This window comes from Saccostrea echinata, unplaced genomic scaffold (genome assembly GCF_033153115.1).
Source record: "Saccostrea echinata isolate AGI-Se365-2 ecotype Australia unplaced genomic scaffold, CSIRO_AGI_Sech_v1 ptg000029l, whole genome shotgun sequence".
Classification (NCBI taxonomy): domain Eukaryota; kingdom Metazoa; phylum Mollusca; class Bivalvia; order Ostreida; family Ostreidae; genus Saccostrea; species Saccostrea echinata.
This window is the reverse complement of record NW_026889778.1, coordinates 19,695,850-19,721,839: the sequence shown is the minus strand read 5'-3', so window position 1 is coordinate 19,721,839 and position 25,990 is coordinate 19,695,850. Positions and strand designations below refer to the sequence as shown.

The window sequence follows — 25,990 nt, the reverse complement described above, 5'->3', positions numbered from 1 at the left end:
AAATAAAAATAACAATACAGAAAATGTGCGTCCTCTTTGTGATTTTTAATAAATAAAAATCAGTAAGATTACACGTATAGTAGTATATGTAATTCAGTAAGATCAGTAATACCTCTAGAAAAGCTGCAATAGATCAGAAAGGAGTGCTTTTAAATAAGGCAAAGAATCAGGTAAATTCAGTTTGAATTCCAATTTAAAGCTTTTTAAAGTATATACATTTCTTTTCAAAGACCTCTGGCCATATGTATTTCCTTATTACCCTTCATAGTTTGAACATATTTTATTGCAATAAATGTATACAACGGGATTGGGCACAAGTTCTAAAAACTTAATTCGCCCTCTCCCTTCATAGTGTCGACATAACGAATTCAACTACCAATTATTTTCTTTAGAACTAATTTTTTTCTTACTAAGTAAATCAAATGTTTATATTGTGAGTTTTATGACGAACTGCTTACATGTACAAGATCAAGTGAAAACAGTATATGGGATTGATATCTAGTTAGTATACCATGCGAAGGGGGATTTAAACAATATCACGTCAGTAGATGGTATTGTTTCGTCTACACTTCTCGACCAGTAAAAATTAGTAAACTCTTCAATGGCAAAATAAGTAGCATTTTGAATGTCAAAAGTGTTTAAATACTCGACAATATCTCGGGTCACATTATATTTCTTACTCTGTAATTTGGTTAAATTAACCGCTAGTTTAAACTAATTAAATAAATGGAATTTTTGTTGAGCTGGTTTCTTGTTGTCAAAACTTACACTCTCCGCTGATAATCTGGAAAAAATCATACTATTTTTAATAATGATTACATTCCTGTGCATTTATTTTATTGGGATGACTGCCTTGTGCAAAATTTGATGCTTCATATTAACTAATTTAATACGTTGATTCAGTTTTTTTGAACAAAATGTATCGATCAACTTTCTTGCAAGCGTTTACACTATTAATAAGAAGTAAAAGTTATCTGTTAACCAGGCAATGTTTTTTTTTTCTTTTGATTTTGGAATTATTAACGCTTAAATAGCCTCAAGGGTGATGTTATATGTAAAAGTGTCATGAAACGAACTGAGAAGCTATGGCATTTCTTAGAATGTCTGCTAAGGTGGGAAGCTGGGCAAAATTCTAATTTAACAGATCTTTAAAACGTATCCTATTAAATTTAGCACCGAAACACTAGTATAAGCTTTTGATTTTTTTTTTGTTTTTGTTTTTTTTTTTTGTTTCGTATTTATATCCGAGATAATGTACATGTAATCATTGTTTTATTTACAAAAAAGATACTTGAGAGTTGAACACCTGCTGTGAATAAAATATGAAATCAAATAAAATTTGCTCAAAAATACGGTTTGTTAATATTTTTGCTCCGTTTATCCGTTATAGATAAAATCTACAATAAACATTTTCTGTAGAAAGGAAACAATAGACAATTCCAACTCGAAGAAATTGAAATGAAATATTGAATGAAGGTGAAATTGGTAATTTTTAATTTTGGGCCAAGCAATCTCACCTTAGATTACTTTTCGTTATCTCCATATATGATTCTTGAATATATATTTGGCAATCAAAATAAGAAACATCCTTTGTCGTAGAGATCCGTTGCAAGAATTTCCTGTAATGTCTATCATTTTCATAACTATTTTTTCTTCTACATTCTTGCTAGAATTTTTTAAGATGATATATCTGGAAAACATCTTATTTCAGTGTTTTTTTGTAATTAAAACTATAGAGTTGAGACTTGAAAGTGTAAAATTTAGCCTTTCATAACCTAGTTACAATAACATAGCCCTCTTCCTTTTTTTCTTGGGGGGGGGGGGGGTGTTCAACATTTGACCTCTGTATTGATCATTTCCTTCATTGTAACTCCTAATAAATACTTCCTCATATTCTCTACAATACTGGAGTCTAAAAATAGCAGACTGTTAATTGTTGAAGAGGTATAGCACACTTAGTATACCAAATGCTAATGTATTCTTTTGCATTTACATTTTTCTTTCTTATTTCTTCCGATTTGGAACGAAACGTATTAGTTTGTTTTTAATTGTCTCTCTCATTACTAAACACTATCCACAATCAATAAAAGACGATAAGGAATGAATTCTTAAATAACATATTTTCAAAAACCTTGTAAGTTTTATTTTCTGTGTGAATGTATGTCATATCCAAAAGCTAAAAGTATATTTGCTCGGAAATGTGAAACGCCTGGTTATAATAAGAAAAAATAGAAAACATCTCTTTCATATCAGTTCAAAAAGCAACAGTTAAAATTTTCTTTATTCATATTATGAACATACTTTTAACTTATCCGTTGATTGCGATTTTATACACAGATAAACAATATTTCCAAAGGGTCACTGTTTAAAACAATTCTTGTTTCTATGTGTAAATGAAGTAAACTATATTGTAATGTCTTTAGAATTCTATCACTTCGAAATGACACTCCACTGAATGTAATTGAAAATTCTTAAACACACAGTTTTTATTTCAAAATGATACGGAAACTATCAAAATAATTGATATTGATGGATTGACTTCATTTACAGACTTCCAGTAAACGTGTGTGTGATAAGCCGGACAAAGAGTGCAGTTCCAAATGTAGTGGAAATGAGGAGCAGTTTTGTGGTGACAATGGAAGAATAAACGTTTATAAAAATTTCAGTTACCAAAAAGGTAGAAGAAATCTACTCATATTCAATATTAATGTCTGAGTTTTTGAAGATGCTAATTCTTCAATTTCCTCCATAAATCCTATTCTAATTACCACAGCACTTTTTGCTGCATTCTGATTCTGGTTTCTTGTTGCTTCCTGTGAGATAGTTGCCATACTGACACGAGTCTGTGGTCTAGAACATTCGTAAATCTAGTATTTTCATTATGGGTAGGGCTATTTCCTGTATAATAAGGGTGGTGGATCTGTTGGTTCTTGTGTCACGTGACATGAACATCTATAATAACAGTAAGTGTTTAAAAAGTCCTAAAGTACTAGTGCATAGTACTAAAATCGAATCAAGGATGGAAACCAGTTAATAATATATTTATATTTAAATTTTACCGGTATATATGATCAGATTGTGTTTTAATGTTGATATTAAATTCTGTTATACGCAATGTAATTAAAAGCGCCAATGAGCAGCATTCCATACTAGTATACGCGTGCGTTTATGTTGTCTTTTTATAATTCGTGAGAGTGTTACTAAATTATATACAGAAGAACACAGTGAGGGAAAATAAATAAAAATAAAATCTTTGGTTTGTTGTATATTGACTATCTGAAACAGACTATATATTTCACCTCTACAATTGTAGAATTACGAACCTCTACACCGTAAAAGAGAATTTCCTGTGTACAAATTTTCCTGCACATCTCTTGAGTCATGAGTGCGTGTTTTGTTAACTTTCCCTGCAATGTCCGGCAGCGTTGATCTTCATAGCAAATTTTTTTTAGCGAAGATTCAATTTTGTCATTATTAGCGAGGGTTCTGAGATCACTGAAATTGAATATCGCTTACAATTTCTTCCGTATCGGTTATTATAGCTATCTCTCTTGACATTATAAAAAATATTCTAAGAGAAATTCATTTTATGCGAGTTATTAAAGTATTCAAATATATAGATAATGACAATAAATCTGAACCATATTCTAAAAATTCAGGTACAAAACTAACTTGCTGTTTATAAAGCTAAAATAATCTGTTGTATTATCAAGTACTCTAAAGTTGACTATCACAGGACTGTGTCCTGTGCAATGAGGCGTGAACTCATGAAGAAATTTATTTGTTTTTCTTTAAATTTGAGGATGTCTATTCGGTTTTGATCATTAAATAAGTGTGTGATCCACAAGTTTCGAATGTATGGATGAACATCATCCTGATGAATTGCATCCCAAGATCTTTCAAAGTTTTGCTCAATAATGCAAAGTTCTTTTTCAATTATTTGCAGCTTGTCCTTTGTTTGTAAGCAGTATTCACAGGACAAATCTAAAAACAAGGCAAAAATATCCGCGTAAAATGTATAGGTACAAAACTACTCCAAAGACAGTATGCTGCATGACCTAGTTAACACTTAAATTTTTATAAAACAGCATCTTAAAAAACAAAATGCTAATATAAAGCAAACAATTTTAAAGACTCAAACAGTGCACGTCGTACTTTGAAGGTCAACACGATTTTAAATAATTAATCGCTATGTGTATTTAAAAATGTACAGTAATAAACAGAATATAAAATATGCAAATTAACATTTTACATTTCCTTCTCGATACCTATAAATTGCTAAAAATGACCCCTGTAAAAATTATTCTTCATAATTCTTTTATCCTGTTAAAAAATTGCAATCAGTGATTATTTTATTCCAAACTATTTTAGTATTTGTGCCTTAAAGTAAATATTTGCTCTGAATCATTTATTGTATATTTGTAAGAAGTATTTTAGTACGATTTTCATTGCTTTTAATGATCTCCGTACAAATTTTCAAAACCTTTGCAACATATTTATTTACATTGTTTTCTTTTAAATTTCGTAAATTATAACGATTGCAATGAATAAATCATGCAAACTCCTTTACAAAAATATTATATTTTACTTACCATTCATAGTTTTTATTCTTTTTTCCCCTCTTCAGCAACATGGCATGACGATGTGTTTACTTGTGATAACTAATTATGAAACGTCGTAACTGCCACTTACGACGTAAATACATCACAATATGTAGCGTTAAAAAGTAGTATCTGCCACTTACAACCTTTTATGTTTATACCGTGCAGATACGACCAAATGTTATTTCCCCGTAACCATGGTAATAAATAGAATATGATTTTAATATTTTGATAAGTTATACAATATGTTATGTATTTTTTAGATTGCTAAAAAAGTCAATTTTGTCGTATCCGCCACTTACGACCTTTTAATTCCACGGCGTCGAGGTGTCCTGTGCAATGAGGCGTGAACTCATGAAGAAATTCTTAGTCTAAGGTCTTTTTTATTATTCAATTTTTTAAAAGATTAAAGAAACGTTCTATATTTGCAAATTACATATTTTTTAAAGAACTCTATGAGCTAAGAGACATCTACATGTGGATATTAAGACTTTTGTTAAAATATAAAATGAGCAACTGATTAAAAATCAACATATGTGTTTAAAGTTTTAAAGTGTAATTCTTCGAAAAAAAGTCTATATGCATTATTTGTATTTTTCAATTTAAATGAATATGGTTGAAACCCGTTTTATCCATATAAGCAAAGCGAAATGTACATATTTTGTTGCTTCACTAACATTATTTTATCTATTCACATTTTGATTCTTTGACGTTTTGATAGTACTCTAAAGAATATTGAGAAAAGTTTATTTCCTGATTATGACTTTCCAGAGAAAGGATTTTTCTATTCATTGTCTAAAAAAAATCCCAAGAAGTCTGGATTCCTGTTATATTTTCAATGTCTTGTGTCTCAAAAATATGCTCACTTATTAATATTTTTCTACTTCGTATTTTGTTTTAAGAAATAAATACATCGACGTAATTTGTCAAATTAAAAAAAAATAATGCAAGTTATCTCAGCAGAATACAATCTTAAGTCAAAATTAAGATTTTAAATATGTTGCCTTTTATTATATATAAAGTGTTTTTAAAATGCAAGTTTGTATAAAAATTCAACAAAAGTCTCATATAAATGAATATATTGTTTTCTTTTTTAAAATTATTCTGAAAGAAATTCATTTCAAGTTTGTTTTCTTTTTATGGTCTCTAACACTGTTAAATTTGGTTACAGTTCAATAATTTTGTTCATTTTCCAAAAAAAAAAATCATTTAACCATTAAATTTTTTCTCTTACATTTACCTTGAACTTTAATGTTTAAACAAGGGAAATAATGTAATGTTAAATGCTGGATTTAGTATGTTGATCTGGCCTAAAGCATATACATGTATAACAATGTTTCAATTTGAAATTTGTTTTTCTTTTTCAGATTTCACTTTCAGTTTTTACGATTTAATGTATATTTGTTGATCGAAATCCGATTATAAATGTTTTCAATTTGTTTTTTATCTAAACAGCTAAAAAGAAACCACCTAGGGGCATTTGATACATTATTGTAGACAAATTTTGAATCACTTCCAACTTGCAATATTTCTAACATAATTATACTAGTATTTGACATACATTGGAATACAGAGTCAAACATGTACTAGAGTACCAAGAAAAAAAAAAGACTTTCCTCTAGATATTATTTGACAATTTAATTTTAGAATGACATTAAATATACCCTTTATTAAAATTTGTTACAACTATCAACTACTTCACTGGTAAATGAGTACGCCAATGAGACTAACACTGATTATGTGAAAATCACGAAAACTTTTGTAAAATCTATTTACCAAGAGCATGATAAAGTTGAATTTTTTTGTAAAAAGTGGACAAGAAAATATTTAAAATATGAGAAAAATACTTAAAGAAGACGAAATCTTACAAAAAAAATTGTGTATTCGCAAAATGTTCAATCCTATATGCAATCGATACAGCTATTTCTAAGATATTGTAAAATGTGTTCAAGCATTTTTCCCCAATCTTTACTGACGTGAAAGGATGATTCTCTAAAAGGTCATTTTCCGACCTACGATGAAATCATATAAAAATGTAATTTTACGTAATTTCAATCTCTCTATTTTATGATTTTGGTGTTTATTTTTCAACATCGATCACATTAGTCATGTGATATAGTAGGTCTAATTAAATCATGTTTAAATGCGTGTTGCTTAATTTTATTGGTCGAAAATTGTTTATTTATATAGAAAATATATCATACTAAAATAATATGCATATGAAATATTTTAATTAATGATTAAATTAATTTTTCTGGACATAAATAGTGTAGCAGTCATATTTTGTAAAAATTGAATGTAAATCTTTACAAAATGCACACCGCATGACGCAAATAACCGTTAAAATATCATTTATTTTGGTCAGATACTTTATTTAAGTGTATATTGTTATTTCCTACTGTTTTTATAGATGTGTCACTAATTTTTAGCATAATAATCCCATATAAGAAATGAGGTGTCGAAGAGTCTTTCAAGATTGAACTGCCAAGGATGTGAATGAAATGCTGAAAACATTTTAAGAGATCTTTTTGTGATTGAATAAACACTCAGTTTTAAAACAACTACTTCTAAATAAACAATCAAAATAATGAATAAAAGAATCCATTTACGTGCAAGATGAAAATATACATGTAAATACAAGTCGTTTTTATATATATCATTTGACCAGTGGATTTCTAAAATCTAGAATGGTTATACATGTAATATTGAAAATAATAATATAGAAAGTGAAAGAACATCTTAAAATTGCTTTGCTTTAATTTAATAACTTGCGTAAATTATCTATGAATTTAATTGAAAGAAAACGTTAATCAAGCAATAATTTAAATGGCATATATTTCAAAGCCAACGTCTCTACCCCTCCCTCATCGACAGATATTCAAGAAAAAAACGCAAAATTTTCAACAGCTCCTTAAATTACTCAAAGATTTTAGAATATGGACTGACAAATTTCTGTAACATCAAGGGTACACATAAGTCCTATCGGTCGTGGAAGTGGTTGGCTATGGGGGCCAGAAGGTTTCTAAATTCCTCCTTCGCGGTCCAACAAAACTAATGCGTTTGACATGGATACCGACCCTCCCTTTGCTAAACAAGCGTAAAAGTCGTTGATTTGTTTTATATGTATATTCTTGAATACGGAGGTTCTGTGTCACGATAAATATTGGCCAACAGAGAAGCAACATGCATAATTCATTTTTTTTACTCCTCACAAAAGGGGGCAACCACTTTACATGGGTGAAAAATAAAATGTCTTGTATGGCGTAAAACATACAATCAATCACATGCGTTCTTTAATCCCCCTCCCCCTTTGATGTTTGGGTTTCTGAGACGGAGCCTCTGTTCCCTGAGCTAGTATTGCTACAAAATGTGTATTGCATCAAATCTTTCCAGTCCTTTGTTTTTTGATTTTTCAGTCAGAAAAACAATATTTTCGAGTGAAAATAGCATGGCTTATATTTATTCTCTTTTATCAACTAGAAATTGTACTCTAACCGAAATTTTAGAACATGAAATAATCTAATTAAGATTATCTTCATTATGAGTAAGTAAGCTTCCCTAAAATTATCGTAAAAATGAAGCGAAAAGTTTTTATTCAGATGTCATACAGTGCTGCTATCCTATAAGTTGACAATCCTATCCTATCCTATCGTGAATCCTGCATCCACAATCCTATCCTGTGATTTCAGTCTAATCCTATCCTATCCTATCCTGCTACTTTCAGTTTTTTAATATTTAGGAGTTAATTTGACAAAACGAAAAAAATAATAAAATGACCATCATATAAAAATCAGTTATAATTATGGATTTTATTTAATATGTTTTAATGATGAAAAATAATCGAGATCGACATCCATTAATTCCCGACACCCCGCACGAATTAATTTTCGAGTACCCAGTTAAAATGTAAACAAAGGGACTGTAATAAAACATAGACAAAAGCTTTCAAAATAATTATAGAAAAAGGTTATAATCCGACTTTATTTTGATTTAATTTTACATACTCACGATGATCGAGAGACGTCACGGTATTTGCGATTTCTTTTCAAATTTATACACTTTGGTAAATAAATGGGGTTAAAGTTAGAGAGGGGAAATCGTGGAAAAAGGGGGAAAAACAACAACTAAGACTTCAGATACTTTTCTAATGTTATGAATATTAATAAGTAGACTAAACGAACAAAATTTAAGCTCTTTAATTATGAGAATCAGACTATTAATGCCTATACCTTCATGCGGGGAAGGTACAACACTGTATAATAACCGTACCCGTTGAAAATACAATTTCTCTACACATACTAAATAATGAAAATAGGAGGATATGTTGGATGTTTTAACAGTTATATGCTTCATGTAAAATTTATGCAAAACTCTATTTTTCCCTAAACTGTAAACTGACCACCATGAAAAATAATACATGTATATATACCTAACTTAGATTTTATTCATACTCATGTAAATCCTGTATGACAAGGCCATAAACCGAGAACAGACATCTAGAATATCTTGACTTTTCTTTATTAAACATGTAAAAAATTATTTAAATGTATATGATTAAAATTTCTTTTATATTCATTGTTTAAAGTTGTTCTTATTTGAGATGTTCAGTTCATCATTGTTTGAATTTGAATATTTTACAAACATGCAAAAAACTTTATCATATTTGCTAAATAAAAATCAAGATATTCAAAATGTTGAATTTTCTTATTTCACTTCACTTTGTTTTTAGTTTATGGTCAGTTCAGTGTCATACAAATGTATTTCAATAACCATAATTATTTTTATGGGTGAGAATTTAATTTATGTTTAACAGAAAACATTTTCATAAATCTTCATAGTCAGATAGATGGACAGCAATAATTATTGCAGTGAACACACAAATATTCCTTCGAATTCTTTCTTATAAAACATGTATATGAATTCACAGTAGTTTCAGTATTTATAAGCCATATTTAAGTAAATTTTGTTTGTCACCTTGACATTTGATCTTGAATGTTATTCAGGGTCTAAATGAGGAACAAAAATGCTTGACCAAGTTGACAATATTTATTCAGGATAATTGCCTCTTCAGTGTTAAATATATATATTTTGGGCCAAATAAATCTCATCTACAAATTTATTTTTTATCTACAATGTATAACAATTGAATGTTCCATTATGAGACAAATTCATCAGAAGTATACATGTATTTCAATGACAAGCTCACAGATACATGTACATGAAATCTGTTTAAATTTAAGTTTATCAATGTCTTTTTCCAATTGTATGATGCTTTACATGCATATGATTTCGCCTGCTTGTCCGTCGCTCAAATTGAATTTCAAATGTCAAAGTTTGTGTCAAAGAGCTAATCATAAGTAACTGAACAGTTTCAAAATTGTCAACAATGCACAGAAAACAAATACTTCACACACGGATCTCCTTAATAAAAAACTTCATGATTTCAGACTCTAGGGGGGCTCTTGCACAGTGGTTTGAACATCCTTCATATTTATTTCAGCAGCAGATGAGATGAACTGCAATATGCACAGCAGCAAAAATGAAGGATCGTCCTAAAAATACCCAATTATTATAATGATTATAACAATATATGCATGTAGATTGTGCAATTTTGTCATATACATTATACATTAAAACTGTATTTTATTGTGATTATCTTTCTCATTTCATGTACGAGTGGCTGAATTTTACCTTCTTCTCTCCCAGAGTAATGCATTTAAAGAAATCAAGCAAACTCAAATCTTATACTGCAACTTCATTGTCATATCTTAATTAAACAATCATAATTTACTTGTAAATTGTAATTCATTTCATCTCGTCAACTTGTTAACTAGTATGAGTACATTTGTTTGTTTTTTTTCTCTCTATTTTGAATTTTTCAGCTTGTATTAATCTATTTATGTTTTTTGTTTGTTTTCTTCTTTGCTTAAAATTTGAATAAGAAAAAAATTATGAAAATACATATAACATGATGATGACAAGAACAATTACACATTGTTTTCAGTTTTACTCTTTTTTTTTAAGAAGAAAAATCATTTATTCAGAGAATCTACAGAAACTTCATCTCAACTCAGATAATGATATGTATGTATTATACTGATACCCATGCATAAACACATGTCATACCTACTTTTTAAATGTAAAATCCTTTTTTTCCTCACAAAATATTTTGATGAGGGCAGGCAAAACCAAGTAACATCCTCTGCAATGAAGAATAATGAATGATTAATTTATAATTCATAACCCTTAATAGGTCATACATACATGTACAATGTACATGTAAGTGCTGAGTTGGCTTATAATACAATTTAAACAGTAGCATAAAAAAATTCTGTTTTATTTAATTATAATTGCACTCAAAAAAAAACCCCAAACATTTTATTTAAACCACAGTAGGGAAATAATATAGTAATAACAAACTGAAAAAGGCATAATACTTCTGATTGTTTTAGAGCACATTGAATCATGAGAGAGTATTTGTAAATTTTTAACCCCCTCCCCTTCCTACACTACCTAGTTTTACACACCCGATTTTTGTCTATATTATAATAGAATAAAATTTTGATTGCTTAAGTCATTATAGCATTGTTTAAAGGAAGGAAATGTAACACATGCACACATGTACAGTGTGTAGTATACTCTGATACTTACATGTTAACTGCGATATCGATCTGTTCAAGTCCGCCGTTGGCGGTTTGTGTAGAATTATCCAGACAAATAGAGCACATTTTAAACAGTTACATGTTATTGAACTTTTAAACAAGTAGGAATTGGCTTAATCATCTAAACATGCTGAAGAAAATAAGATCTCTTGATGTCCGAACTCTTCGTTGTTTACATCCGAAGATTCTTCCGGTGATCGTTCACGGTTAAATCGTACACAATGTCACTCGAAGTTAATTATTAATTTGTGTTAAAATAAACAAAATACGTTTATTTTCTATCGTAATTTTATAAATATTTCTTTTGTAAACGTTTTAAAACATATTCCGTTTTTCTAATTAATTCTGAAATATGAATCAACCTTTACTCAATTCTGATTGGCTGTAGGATACAGGATAGGATAGGATTGGATTGGATTAACTACTATATGTTTCTATCGTGAATCCTCAATCCTGAATCCTATCCAAACCCATCCCATGTCAACTTGTGGGATAACAGCACTGTAACCACCTTAAACCATGTTGATACGCTAGTGGTCACTTTTTATATTAATAAGAAGTTTGCATGCAAGTTTTGATGTTGGTTTAAGGTGGTTATGACATGTGTAGGAGTTGCCAAACGCACCCACCCTCTCCAGTTTTCCCTTTGCCCTAATGCTAATGCGGGTCGATAGTACATCATTTTGTGACCCTATATCATAACAGATACTACAGAACCACTAACCAAACAACATTTATGAATAAACTGGATTATTAGTCTGATGATTGAAGCAGTATTTAAGGAAAAAAATATTACTTGAAATTTTGACGTCGTTGTAGGCCGGAAAACGGCCTTATAGAGAATGAACCTTTAAAAAAATGAAAAATGATTGTAGATGAAAAATGATCTTTAATGCTCCATAGGTTTTTTATTGGTCTATTTAATAACATTATAAGAACAAAAAAAAAAAAAAAAAAAAAATATGTATTGGGAGAGAATATCATAATTTCTTTAACTATTAATTTTTACATGGTATTTTTAACAATATTTCTGTAAGAAAAAAAACCGTGAAGATTACGAACAGTGATTGCTCTCAAAAAATCCATAAGCAATACAAATCTGTGAAGAGATTTTAAACACAAACCCCTAAATTCCAGAGATGAGATTCAGTGTCTTGGAGGAGTGAGCATCGCCTGTTGACTGGTCATATCCGCCGTGAGCCCTATGTATTGATCGGGTAGACGGAACATTCCGTAGTCAAATTCAGTATAAAAACAAAGGCCTAAAAGTTGGTATGAAACATTGGTGATTTAATAAACACGCTTTATGATAAACGTGATGATTTCAACTTTTCGATCATCAACTTCCTTTGCTAATGTAGTAAAATAACGTTTAAACCTGTATGTGGGTTTTATGTCTAATTTGAGTCGATACGAAAGAACATGCTCTACGTATGAACCATCTCTAAAACGAGACAAGCTATTGACAAACAAGTTGACGAAACAAGGATATCAACAGTCTGAAGTCAGCATTTTGCAAGTTTTGATCGATACAATGCACTGTCAGCAAATACAACTATCATTAAGTAAAATGCTGACTGGCTTTTTTTCATACTAATTGTTAGTCCATTATTTACAAACTGAATTATCTACGTTTTCCCCCCGCTTTCTCATGACAAGGAGCACACGCGTATGGCGGTTGTGACCGGTATGTAGGGGATGCTCACTCCTCCATGGTACCTTATCTCAACTCTGATGTTTAAAAGGTTTTTACTCTTCTCTGCTCTGCTCCTGATTTGTATTGTTTGAATGGACTTAAATACTGTTAGTTATCTCCATATATTTCACAAGTCAGCAAGTGGAACCGTGATGTTTCTCCTTGTTTTGAAAATTCTTACGTTGAAATTGATGTAAATTATCAATTGTTAAAAAAAAAAAAATCATGTTTCTTAAATTAAAAGACATATGAAGTAGTTAGCCTCTTTCTTAAATTTGAATAGACCTGAAAATTAACTGTACTTGGGTTTTATAATAGAAATAGAAAAAAGGTGCTTTGGGATGATTTGTTACCCTTTATTAACTTTTTTTATTTACAAAGATAACAGGAATATCAGGTTACAAAATGAGATGAGACATTTTCTGAAAAAATCTCCTATATAGACTGAAATTTATGCTCGTAATCAAAGCAATGTTTTAAAAAAAATTTTGATGAGTTGAGGAACAATATTTATCCTTATTTAGGTTATCTTTAGTAAAGACACTTGACAGTCAGTTAGCAATGATGGCTGGTATGATGTGATCATTGATATTATGTTATATCTTTGTCCTATCATTAATTCAATTCAATAAAGGAAAACGAACCTTATTATGAGGATTTTCTATGACAAAGCAGCAATATATTAAACATCTCAAGGCCGTTTATATTTTAGTTAATAAGAATTATATTAGAGATTTTTATAAACATTTTTACTATAATTGTTAGAAACCTTGAGGATAAATTCTGAAAAGGGAAAGAAGTTTAACAATCACACGTTGTTATTTTGACTTAAGGCCAGGATAAAAGGATAACAATGTACATTATAGAAGCTGCCTATAAATATTGCCGGTTTTTCTTATGTTTAAGCAAAGTAGTACCATCATCATGAGAATTACGATGTATTTTGCCTTTCTGGTTTCTCTGGTGTTGATAGTTAAGAGCGAGAAGGTGAGTTATCTAAACTCTCATTTAATTTTCATATGTGTTAATATTTTTTTTTAGAAAGTAGCAGTGTTAACCATATATATTCGAAAAAAAAATGTTTAGGTTTCTTGTGCATGAAAATATATTAAGATTTTTTTATATATCGTTATTCTCCTCGATAACCTAATATTCTTTTTAAACATCTATCGTGAATTGTTATATATATATATATATATATATATATATATATATATATATATATATATATATATATATATATATCAATAGTTAATACTGCATTTAAGAACTTAATTACTAGAACTTTTTATGAAATAAAAAAATAAAACCAGAAATAACAAACTATTCAAAATAAATGTTTGTCTCTCAGAGTCGTTCAAAACCAATCTTATTGTAAGAAACCAGTAATTAAAAGTACATGGGATAGATTTTATTTTGTTAATATACATAAGTAATACATTTATCGTCAATATACAATTTCCACAAAAACAAAATTAATTGACTGTTAATACGACAAAAGGGAAGTATTATTATAATTCATAAAAATTAATAAATGAGCTTAATAATGGAAATGAAAATTGTAATATTAATATGTTATCCAAAACATTTGATTGTAATGATGACATGCTAAATACCGAACAGGGTATTTTTTAATTTACCTTTTGGTTACTTGCAGGTCGCAGAAGTTGAAAAACGTTGTTCAGGAAGTAAGAACTATCTCTTAAAAATAATAAAAATTCTTTATATGTTTGTAAACAATATATATACAATATTTATCTAATCCGTTTTAATTTTCATTCTAGCAATTTATATCATACTTGAACTAACAGAAAAATGTGAATTATAAATATATCCCCTTGATCAACTTAACCACAAATTGAAATTTGATTTGAGTAATCCTGGCCTAGATCAGATTTATAACCTAAAATAAAAAGATTTAAACTAAAATATTCATATCAAATGAAAAAAGTTTTACATGTGTAACGATGTCAAGCTTTTTAAACCTTGATAGCAAACTATCATATCAATTTCTGTTTTGATGTAATTTTTGCTCATTTCGTCTGCGTTTTCAGACTGTTATCTAGACGGTCCTTCCCGGACTTTGAATGGACAATACACAAGCAGCTACAGTATGACGCCTTCGTACTGTCAGAAGTTCTGTGCAAAAGGAAATTACATCTTCTATGGTGTTGAGGTGAGAAATATAACTGTGTCGATTACAATTTCTCACAAAATGGGGGTAAAGCAATACCTCTCACAATTCCTCTGTTTCAGTAGAATCCAAAGACGTATGAACACTGTATGTTATTTTATTGAATTTGATTGAATATATCAAACAGTCGTAATTCTATGAAGTTTCTCTCGAAGTCTTAAAATCTTGAAATTTTATATGCATTTTAACAAAATATCAAGGTCTAAGGATACCTAAAATTTCAAAACAATTAACTTTGATTTAAGGAATAATTGTCTAAATTTTTTGGTTTCATGATGTGATCAATCGATTGGCTTGCGTGATAATTAGCATAAACGCCGAAGGCATTTATGCATAAAATCACGCAAGCCAATCGATTGATCATCGTCATATCACGACGATTTTTGCTTTTTCCTGATTACCCATTTCATAATAGTTTTATTATATTAAATCATTTGAAGAGAGTAAATATACGTATGTATGAAACTGGATACGTAGACATTTTAAGGCAATAAGAAAGTGACATTTAAAATAGCACATAAAGCTGAAATCATAGTGAATACCCAATGGATGAATAATGAGAAAACAAATAAATAAAAAGAAAAAAATACAACTTGAAACATATTGGAAATGTTTTGATTTATTTTATTAAAAAAAATTAATTTACTATCGTTTAAACTTTAGTTGTATTGAAATCTAAAGTTAACAAAAGTAAGTGCAAGATAAACTAGCATACGCTACATGTGTGATAGGTTTTGCTAATTTTAAAGATGGTAACAGAATACGACAAAATGGATTGTATTAAAGGGGATACGAAAAAGGACTTACGCATTGTAATTGTTCTTTATATATATATATATATATATATATATATATATATATATATATATATATATATATATATATATATATATATATATATATATATATATATATATATATATATATATATATATATATATATAATTTAATTATGGATACAGAAAAAATCTAGAAAATAGAAAAACACACTCACAACACTCATACAAAACAAAAGACAAACACGAAACATAAAGACATATAAACAATAACGAAAAGTAAGGGTAATTCGATATTAATACGACTGTCAGAAAATCGTTACATATATTTAACAAGTAAATGACTTACAAGATTAATGAACATCTTACCAGGCATCCAGTATTAAAGTCAGGAATAAATAATATACATCGATTGAATCGATCTGAGGTACAATAAAAATATTATCTGTTACCGTAAAGGCACAAAAGCTTGGGGTGGGGAATTTGGCGGGTTTCCTACTTTATATAGTGCACGAGTTAGTAAAAACATGCATATAAATTGGTATAGTGAAATCCATTGGTCCATGGTAGGTCACTGGTCAGTCGTACGTATAGAAATGCTAAAAATAGAAATTCTCCTGTACAAAACAAAACACTCGCACACGGCTCTCACATACCTGCAAAACCGGTTGTATTCGATTGGCTATGCGCGCCAATCGGAATACGATACTAAATATTTTGCAAAGCATATACTAGTATTTAATAATAATAATAATTCAATTAAAACTCTCCCGTTTGCAATTTTAGATGTCCCACTTTTTTACTCATTTGTGATGAAAATGCCTTATTGGTTTTAATTAGGTGAAATCTCCAAGGTATGACAGAATGTTTTTACAGACGATTGATTACATTGTATAAAATATAAAACATATGTGATATATGTAAAAATGATAATTCAAATAAGCATATACATTTTCGTCTTCAATCTACTTCTGTGGTTGATATTGTGTAAATGTGAACGTAAATGTTTGGGATTAGGTAAATCAAGACATCACTTTTAATTAATTTTATGATTGTTAAAACCATGAATGGTTGTGTATATATGAGTGCTTACGCCACACACTGAATATTATGTAAAGATGTCGTTCCTTGTCTGCTTACTCTAAGTACAAACCAATATATAAAACAAACACAAAAAGAAGTTTCGTTTAAATTTAATCTCCCCTATAACATGATTATGTTTATCAGTTAATGAAAAAACATATGACAAATTGTGAGTGCGACAATTTATAAATACCTACATTTTTTAGAAATCAACAAAATGATGTTTTTGCTTTATATTATAGGCCGGAAACTGGTGTTATTGTGGGAATTACAAGACAAGAGATGTCATGAAGCAGTCATCTGACTGTAACCACAAATGTACTGGAGATAATGACCAGAAATGTGGAGGAGCTTGGGCAATTAACATCTTTGCCAATCCTGAGTACAAGGTTGTATAGAAGGTTTGGGAACTTTCCCTGTAAATGCAGACTTTATAATACATACAAATAACCACCTTTAAGCTTGTACAACAAAATAAGTTTAATGTCTTGCATATTGTGTTTGTGTAAAAATCAAAGTGAACCAATCAATATGACACAATTTTGAGAATATTATTCCAATCCTCGGTATTTTTTATTTCGGCAAAAATAAATAAATAAATAAACAATGCAACATATACACTTTTTAACCACATTTTGAAAATTTATTTTTTTTAAAAAAATTATTGTAAAATTAAATACTTTCAAATTAAAAATACAAATTTTGTAATACTTATTAAGAGCTGATTAATAATTCCTCATGATCAGTCCCTTCGCAGATAGTAAATATGGGACTACAAAATAGTGCAAAATATATACTGGAAAAAAGTTAAGTAGTTATGTGTATGACTTTTCACATTTTACGTTGGACATAGATTCCTGGGTCTCTCCATAGCTTAAAAACAACAAAAATTAAACCCCAATATGGAAAGTTAATAGAAATTAGATAACAGGGATCAATTTCAAAGATCATATCGACCAACAGAAAAGTATTAAAAACATGTTTAGGCATCTGGAAAACACCAAAGGTGGAATGAAGTGCCTTTGAGGAAAAACATTTACCTTCAATCAATCTTTCTTTTGCCCTCTATTGATAGAGTTTATAAGATAATCGATAAACAAATTTTATTTTAACATGATATAAGAAAATGGCTTTCAATGGCCTGTTACTTTCAGCCATAATTTTACCCTACTGCTTGAATTTGCAAATAAGTACTTATATTAACTTTTTCATTTGAAGGCTTCTTAGTTTACCTAAGGCTTCAGTGAGCTTTTCTGATTAATCTTTGTCCGTTGTCTGTCGTCGTCGTTGTTTCCGTCGTCGGCGACATTGTTAGCTTTTTACAATTTCACCTTCTCCAGAACCACCGAGAAAATAACAAACACACTTGTTACAAAGTATCCTTGGCTAAAGTGGATTTAGTTTTGTTCAAATGAAGAACCACGCCATGTGTCTTTAAATGTCTTTTTAAAATGTCCAGGGACTGGGCCTGTTTTATGTCATTTGGAAGATCGTTCCACAAAAACGCTGCTGTCCAACTGAGCCGACGTTCGCCATATGTCTTTTTCTTGATTTCTTCCTAGGGGAAATAATCATGCATAAGTTAAAATTTAATGACATTGTTTTAAAAATCTTCTTAAAATCCAGTGGGCAAAAAATATAAAACTTATGTGGAAGTATCCTCAGGTAGGGTAGATTCAAGTTTGTTCAAATCATGACCTCTGAGTGTAGGTAGGGCTGCAATGGGCAATTTAAGTTTTACATAGGGATACATACACTGGGTGAAATAAGCAGTTTCCCGTCATGGGAAACTATATGGAAACCACATGGAAACCTCATGTTTACATCATGTTTCCTAGTGGTTTCCGCAGCGGATGCCAGGTTATTCCGTCAAGTTTCCGTACCACGGAAACTACTACGCTCCGATTCCATAAGGTATCCCGAACCACGGAAACCTCAGGAAACCTGAAGTTTCCTGAGCCTCCATGTAGTTTCCCGTAATGGGAAACCTGAAGATTCCACTGGTTTCCATAATTAGGAAACTATGTGGAATCGGAGCGTAGTGGTTTCCATGGAATGGAAACTCGATGGAATCCTCAGATTTCCCATGAACGGAAACTAGAGGAAACCTCGTGATTCCTCAAGTTTCCATGATTCAGGAAACTATATGGAATTGGAGCGTAGCGGTTTCCGTGTGATGGAAACTTGGTGGAATTATCTGGTGTCTCATAAAAGGAAATTACAGGGAAACTTCAAGATTCCCTTATTTTTCTGAGATGGGAAGCAATGTGTAATTGTGGTGTAATAGTTTCCATACCATGGAAACTAAAGGGTAGGTTGAGCATTTCAATTTCGAAAAATGATTGACAAGCAACTGGAAGCTCAAGGATCCCTGTATTTTCCATGGTTAATCTTTCTTGTCTATAAATGTGAAAAGAGAACAGCAGGTTTAAATCAAAATATATATTATTAATTTCCTTGGTAAACTGTGTTTTCTTTTCAAAATCTATCAAGAAAATGTATAAAAAGGAAAAAGCATTATCAAATCATATGTTTAATAATTCATTTGATGTGCAAAAACATTATTTGAAAATGATATCAAAATAAATAAAATCATATATCTTGGTACACAATGAAGTAGTCTTTCACATCTAAGTCCATTCATAAAAACTTCTTTAAATACTCTATACTTCTTTCAACATCAGCTTCCTTTGTATTTTCTTCACATCATCTGCGATCTGCAATATATTTTCATATAAAATTATTATTTGATGTAAGAATTATATGCTTGAATATTATTTAGAAATCTTACAAGATCACTCAATGTCCTTTAATGTACCAATATCAGTGAATATAATTAGCTTAAGTCTTTAAATTAATGACATGAAATCCGAATAATGAACATTTCATAGTAAGGTTTTAAGCCAGATTAATATTAAAGCAGGTAAGATTGAGAATGTGACCATCTCGTACATGTAGAACACTGCTTTTAGTTGAGTAAATTGGAGAGAAATGTGCTCTGGACAAGGATATTACAAATCTTTTTTTTCTTATTGACATTTGACCTAGAAATTTTGTTAAAGATCACTAAAAACCCTTCATCCCATGGCACACAAGCAAGATCATACCAAGGGAGAAAAATTATGCTCTGGACAAGGACTTTAAATAAAGATATATAGTGTGTTTTGATACTGACCTTTGACCTTGATAATTGGTCCAAGGTCACTTTTTACCCTCCATCCACAGGCACTCTATGAGTTAAATTTGAGTGAGATTGGGCTAAGAGGAGAAAAAATATACTCAGGACAAGTGATATCAGATGGACAGACAGATCATCTCATGGCATCTGCAGAACAGGACCCTAAAAAAACAATGCACATACATGTTAAGCTATATCCATACAAGTCAATATGAATTCATCATATGTTGCATTGCATACACATGTTTTAATCATGTTTAATACCTTATGAATAATTTCATATTGCATGTACACTCAGTTTACATACAAATAATCTAAATTTCATCAAAAACGACCAACATATCAGCCATTCAAGATTTAGCTAATCAACATTCAGTACAAGTTCTATATGCTACATCATATGTACAGACACATACTAGTATTATTTACCTGCATTCTAAATCTTGTTTTATGTCATTAAAAATTAAGGCGATAGCCATTACCGATAACCAGTTTTTACCCCCAATTTACATACATGAATGTTGTAATGTTTGTTCAAACTTCTCATTTATAAATATTATCTTATAGTATATTTAGTTAACATATACCTACAGTTAAAGCTTCAAAGTGTTTCATTGAATATTTTAGAAATTACAGTCATCAAAATACTGACCAGCCAGAAATCAGTAAATTTTTATTTTTCATTTTTGTCTTGTTTCATTTAACATATTTCAATGTTAGAAAGTTTTAGTAAGTTATAATATTTACTACTTTAGCATAGCCATACAGTTGAACTTTGGCATCTTGAATACCATAGATATGTCGAAGTAATTTGGAAGTATTCTTTAAATATTTTACTCCTGATATCTCGATTCCTCAAATACATGCATCACAAAATAATTTTAATTGAACTTTGAACCTTGACAAAAGGACTCTTAAACAAATATTCATTATTCTTAAAATAAAGTCTACAGGTTACAAAATTATAAGTTGCTCAACAATGATCATATCAATAATATCTGAAAGAGTTGATCATTTCCCCTTGGGGTGAAAGGGGGGGGGGGCTTCCTCTGTACAATTTAAAATATCCTTACTTTGTGTCAACCTTGGTTAAAATAAGTGGTTCTTGAGAAGAAGTTGAAAATGTGAAAAGCTCACTGGTGGATTGACAGTTTGATGGACAAAAGACAAAACAAAAGGTATCAGAAAAGTTCACTTGAGGTTTTAGCTCGGGTGAACTAAAATCCTCACTGCATGGTGTATATTATGCTAGACATCATCCAGACAGAAAATTTTATAGAGAAGTGAAAAAGACTCCAAGCCATACAATTTCATAAGGCCAAACAAAAAAATATGTTTGTTTACTGTTACATGCTGAAATAAAATAGGGTTGGTAGGTAGATTAAAATGCATGTAAAACTTAAACTGATGAATGAGTGACTTATGGATTTTTACAACGAAAAAAAATTTGGGTTGGCTATTAGATATTGGGTCGGGAGGGGGGGGGGGGAGTAACCATAAACAAACATTTTTTTTATTATGCCTAACCTGTTATAGTTTGCAGCTGGTAGTTCAACATTCCAATTAAAATTGGAATCAAGTTCTTTTCTTTTAATGCAATTGTCATACATGCCTATTTATGATTGAATTTATTACCACTTACCACATGATCACATCTTGATTCATCATACATCTTTAGTTACTGGTTCTCCTTTAATGTCAATTTTCTTCACTCTGAAAGGATATATTATGTACAGTTACTACACTGTATTGCATTCTGATTTCACTTATAAGACCAACAATAAACAAGAGTCCTAGGGGCCACATTGCTCACCTGAGCACTTTGGGTAGGAAAAAGCATAAATCAGTTCTGTATTTAAAATATAAAAGTGGTTCAGAGGGGGGGGGGGGGGGGGGGTATGAATTCTATACTTTCGAAGGATGCTTTTGAATTAATATGATACATATTAGCACTGCTGCTCTTAAGAAGAAAATTTTTATTGATATATTCCTTTTCTTCCTTTTTACAGTAAAACTCAGTTATAACGAAGTCACTGGGACCTGTGAAATTACTTCGCTATATCCTTAATTTGTTATATCCATATAAGGAATTAGTAAAATTTATTTAGATGGGGATCAAAGAATACTTCGCTATATCCGTGAATTCGCAATAATCGTGTTCGTACTAAATGAGTTTTACTGAATAACTATGATCCCTTGTTATGGCCCCCTTATTCTCCTGGGGAAGGAGGGGGGAGTGTCATGATTTGAATAAATTGAATCTACATTACTTCAGGATGCTTTTATATTATTATGACCAATATTGGTCTTGAGAAGAATTTTAAAGATCTTTCCTATGTATCAGTATTGTTAGTAAAATGTTGATCGCCGATTGTGGCCCTATCCTACCCATGGGGGTCATGATTTGAATAAACTTGCATCTACACTTCCTGAAGATGCTTCCATATAAATATGACAAATCATGGCTTTGCTGTTCTTGAATAGAAGAAATTTCTAAAAATTTTTCCTATGTACTTTGATCCTTCATTGTAGCCCCATCCTACCCCGGGGGTCATGATTTGAACAAACTTGAATTTACACTAGCTAAGGATGTTTCAACATAAGTTTCATCTTTCCTGATACAGTGGTTCTAGTGAAGAAGATTTTCAAAGATTTTATCCTATGTATTCCTACGTAAAACTTGATCATCAATTGTGGCCCCACCCTACACCCGGGGGTCATGATTTAAACAAATTTGAATCTACACTTCCTGAGGATGCTTCCAAATAAGTTTAATTTTTCCTGGCCCAGTGGTTCCAGAAAAGAAGATTTTAAATGATGCCATTAATTTTTCATTTATTTGTAATTATCTCCCCTTAGAAGAAGATATGGTCCTTCATTTAAATAAAGTTGAATCCCCTTTACCCAAGGATACTTTGTAGCAAGTTTGATTGAAATTGGCCCTGTGGTTCTTGAGAAGAAGATTCAAATGTGAAAAGTTTAAGACAATGACAGCGACAGACAAATTTTGATCAGAAAAGCTCTTTTGAGCCATTGGTTCAGGTGAGCTATGACTGATTTGTTTGATGTACTCCAAAAGATCCATCAAAATCATTTTTTTTTAAGTATTTTAATTTTACTTCTTTTTTTTTTTTTTTTGGTTTCAGGGAAATAAAGTTTGTTTCATTATAAAGTTGAGGTTTATAATTTCTCCAAGACACTTGTTTTAACGAGAGCAATAAATATTAAACCTGTCTAGCTGTCCAGTGTGTAATGAAACATCAATAAATTTCTAATTCTGTGTTTTTGTATGACAAAAAATCAATTTGTTAGATACTGCCAAAAAAAAAAATCTACCTACCTACTTACCTATTTTACAAAATTTGGGTCGAAGTACACAGGGTTGTCCCTAAGAATTGAAATAGAAGGGGACATTTAAAACGTAGATGGGGAGTTTAGGAGGAATATCGAAATAACCGGGATATTATTTACATCATTATAGTTGGGGAAATTCCTCGGCCCCGGGTCTTAGAGACAACCCTGAGTACATCTGATCAAACAACTTCAACAACTATCAGGGAGGAATAAAATAAACAAACAAAAATTTATCGTTATCATACAACATATATCAAACAAAAATTTCAAACAAATGAGGATTCACTTATTTTTACCATTAGACTTCTATGATGTTGCGACCACCATCAATAACTGATGATTGTTACTCAGATGATTCATTACTTGAAATACTATCAAAAATGATCAATATTTGTACATCTTGTAGGCTTATTATTTTTAACATTTTCAGTAAATCTCTCAGCAGGTCACACATGAGAAATTTTGTCTTTTGAACAGTAAACTATTTCAATTTAAAATCTATCACTAGATTGTTAAACAGTTGTTATATTATTATAGACAGGAATGCGGGTGGTTACGTTCCGATTACTTGTTCGACCCGCGTGGTTTCGACACGAATCCATGTTCGACCCGAGTGGTTTCGTTCCAAATCAATTAATTAACAATTATTTGCTTTTAATTAACAATTATTTGCTTCGGAACGAAATTAATTAACACTTTCAAAAGTTTTACATTTTATTTTTTTGTCTACATTTTTTTTATATCGACCAAGTATATTTTAATCATTTAAATAGTGTTAATTATCGTGTGTAATTTAATTTAGAGCAACATACATTGTTTAGACAGTGCATATGTAATCACGGTACATTTGAAGAAGTATTTGATTAATTTTTATGGAAAATTGTTCAAATATAATTCATTACTAAATCAAATTACACATAAGGAAACAACGACCTATTGACACATACATTTCTGAAGCCATGCAATATACAGCTACCGAATATCCATTTGTTTACCGCACAGTGTGTACCCCTGTACTCAGGTATTGACATGTAGGGATATATATTAGATCTAGAGTAGGTCGAAACCACTTGGGTCGTAACCACGCGGGTCGAACACGGAATCGGAACGTAACCACCCGATACCATAGACAGTACTTACAAACCAATACATTTTCCCTATACACATCATCATTATGCATATAAATAAGGCTTGTGTTATGACTTTGTAAGATGTATATGTACTCTAGTTACAAACAATTTATTTAAATTGTTCTAATGATTCTTCATAATTTCTAATTTTATCTGCCAAATAAAGGCGGCTTACAATAGTCAGAACTCTCTCTTTTAACTGTTTAAATTTCCATCGATGATGATGTCCTTCGTGAATAATCTGATAAGTTGAGATTGCGGACATTTTTTGTTTAAATATTGATGACTTAATCGTAATTTAGTAGGAGAAATAATTCATTTTTACCTTGTCGTTACATCATAAAAAGTTCCAGAAGTCCAAAAGTACAAGAAGTTGCATTCCGAGAACACGTATTCAAACCGGATATAAGTTTGTCTGTATTAACAAAGAAACCATATTCGGTACAAACATTATTATCCGATTTAACAACGAAAAAAAATTTCGTACACTTTTCATTTATTTATAGAGAGAGAGAGAGAACTATTATAGTAAGCATTTATTTTCATTAAAAAAATCTACAAAGGCGAAACGTTAACATACAACATACAGCATGGAAAAAGACAAATGTGGTGCCATAAGGCCTAACTACACAAAGTCTACTATCTATACATCTATGATTGAACGTAAAACACTAAATATTGTATAATTCAAGTTTCTCTTTCCGTTTTTTCAATGTGTAAACTAACATATTTAAAACTTTGATATCAAACTTTTCAAAATGGCGTCAAAACGAATGTGGTCTTCGATGGGAAAGATTTGTTCTGCCCAATATTAGTATTATTTACCGTAAAAAGTATATAAAAATATACGTACACTAATCCTTGGTTGTTGATCATTGCATTTTTCATAGTTTTAAAAACACTGGGTGGCGAAAACATCGTTAACTTTTCACATTTGCACCTTACACCCGAGTCCATCTCCGTCTTGCTCAATGGCGCCTCGTGAAAATTGACCAATGAAATTAAAGCCTCTGCAGAGCGATGCATTATGGGAAACGGAACCTGTTTACGTTAATTATGTTAGAGGGTAATGAAAGTTTTTATATATAATATAATTTCCCTATTACGGTGATTATGAGTTCATATCCTTAGTGAAGTTCTTCACTAATCATAGAAAGGGGGTGTTCCTCAATAAATTTGCTGATAATTAGTATACTATAGAAAACAAAGAGGTTTTCTGAGGGTGACCAGAGACATTTTATGTTTCTGGTGTGACCCCTCAAATTATTTGACTTGGGGGGGGGGGGGGGGGGCTTGGTACGTAGTGCCCATCCAAA

General features: G+C 30.5%; 1 long non-coding RNA gene across 1 annotated transcript; it reads right to left on the bottom strand.

Annotated features, from left to right (window-relative positions):
- Positions 1–19,529: 19,529 nt before the first annotated feature.
- On the bottom strand, positions 19,530–21,892 carry LOC133194602 (uncharacterized). Its single transcript, XR_009722132.1, has 3 exons — positions 21,833–21,892; positions 20,188–20,352; positions 19,530–19,729 (listed from the first exon to the last, which is right to left on the bottom strand). It is a non-coding gene; the product is annotated as an uncharacterized LOC133194602 (long non-coding RNA).
- Between the last annotated feature and the right edge of the window lie 4,098 nt (positions 21,893–25,990).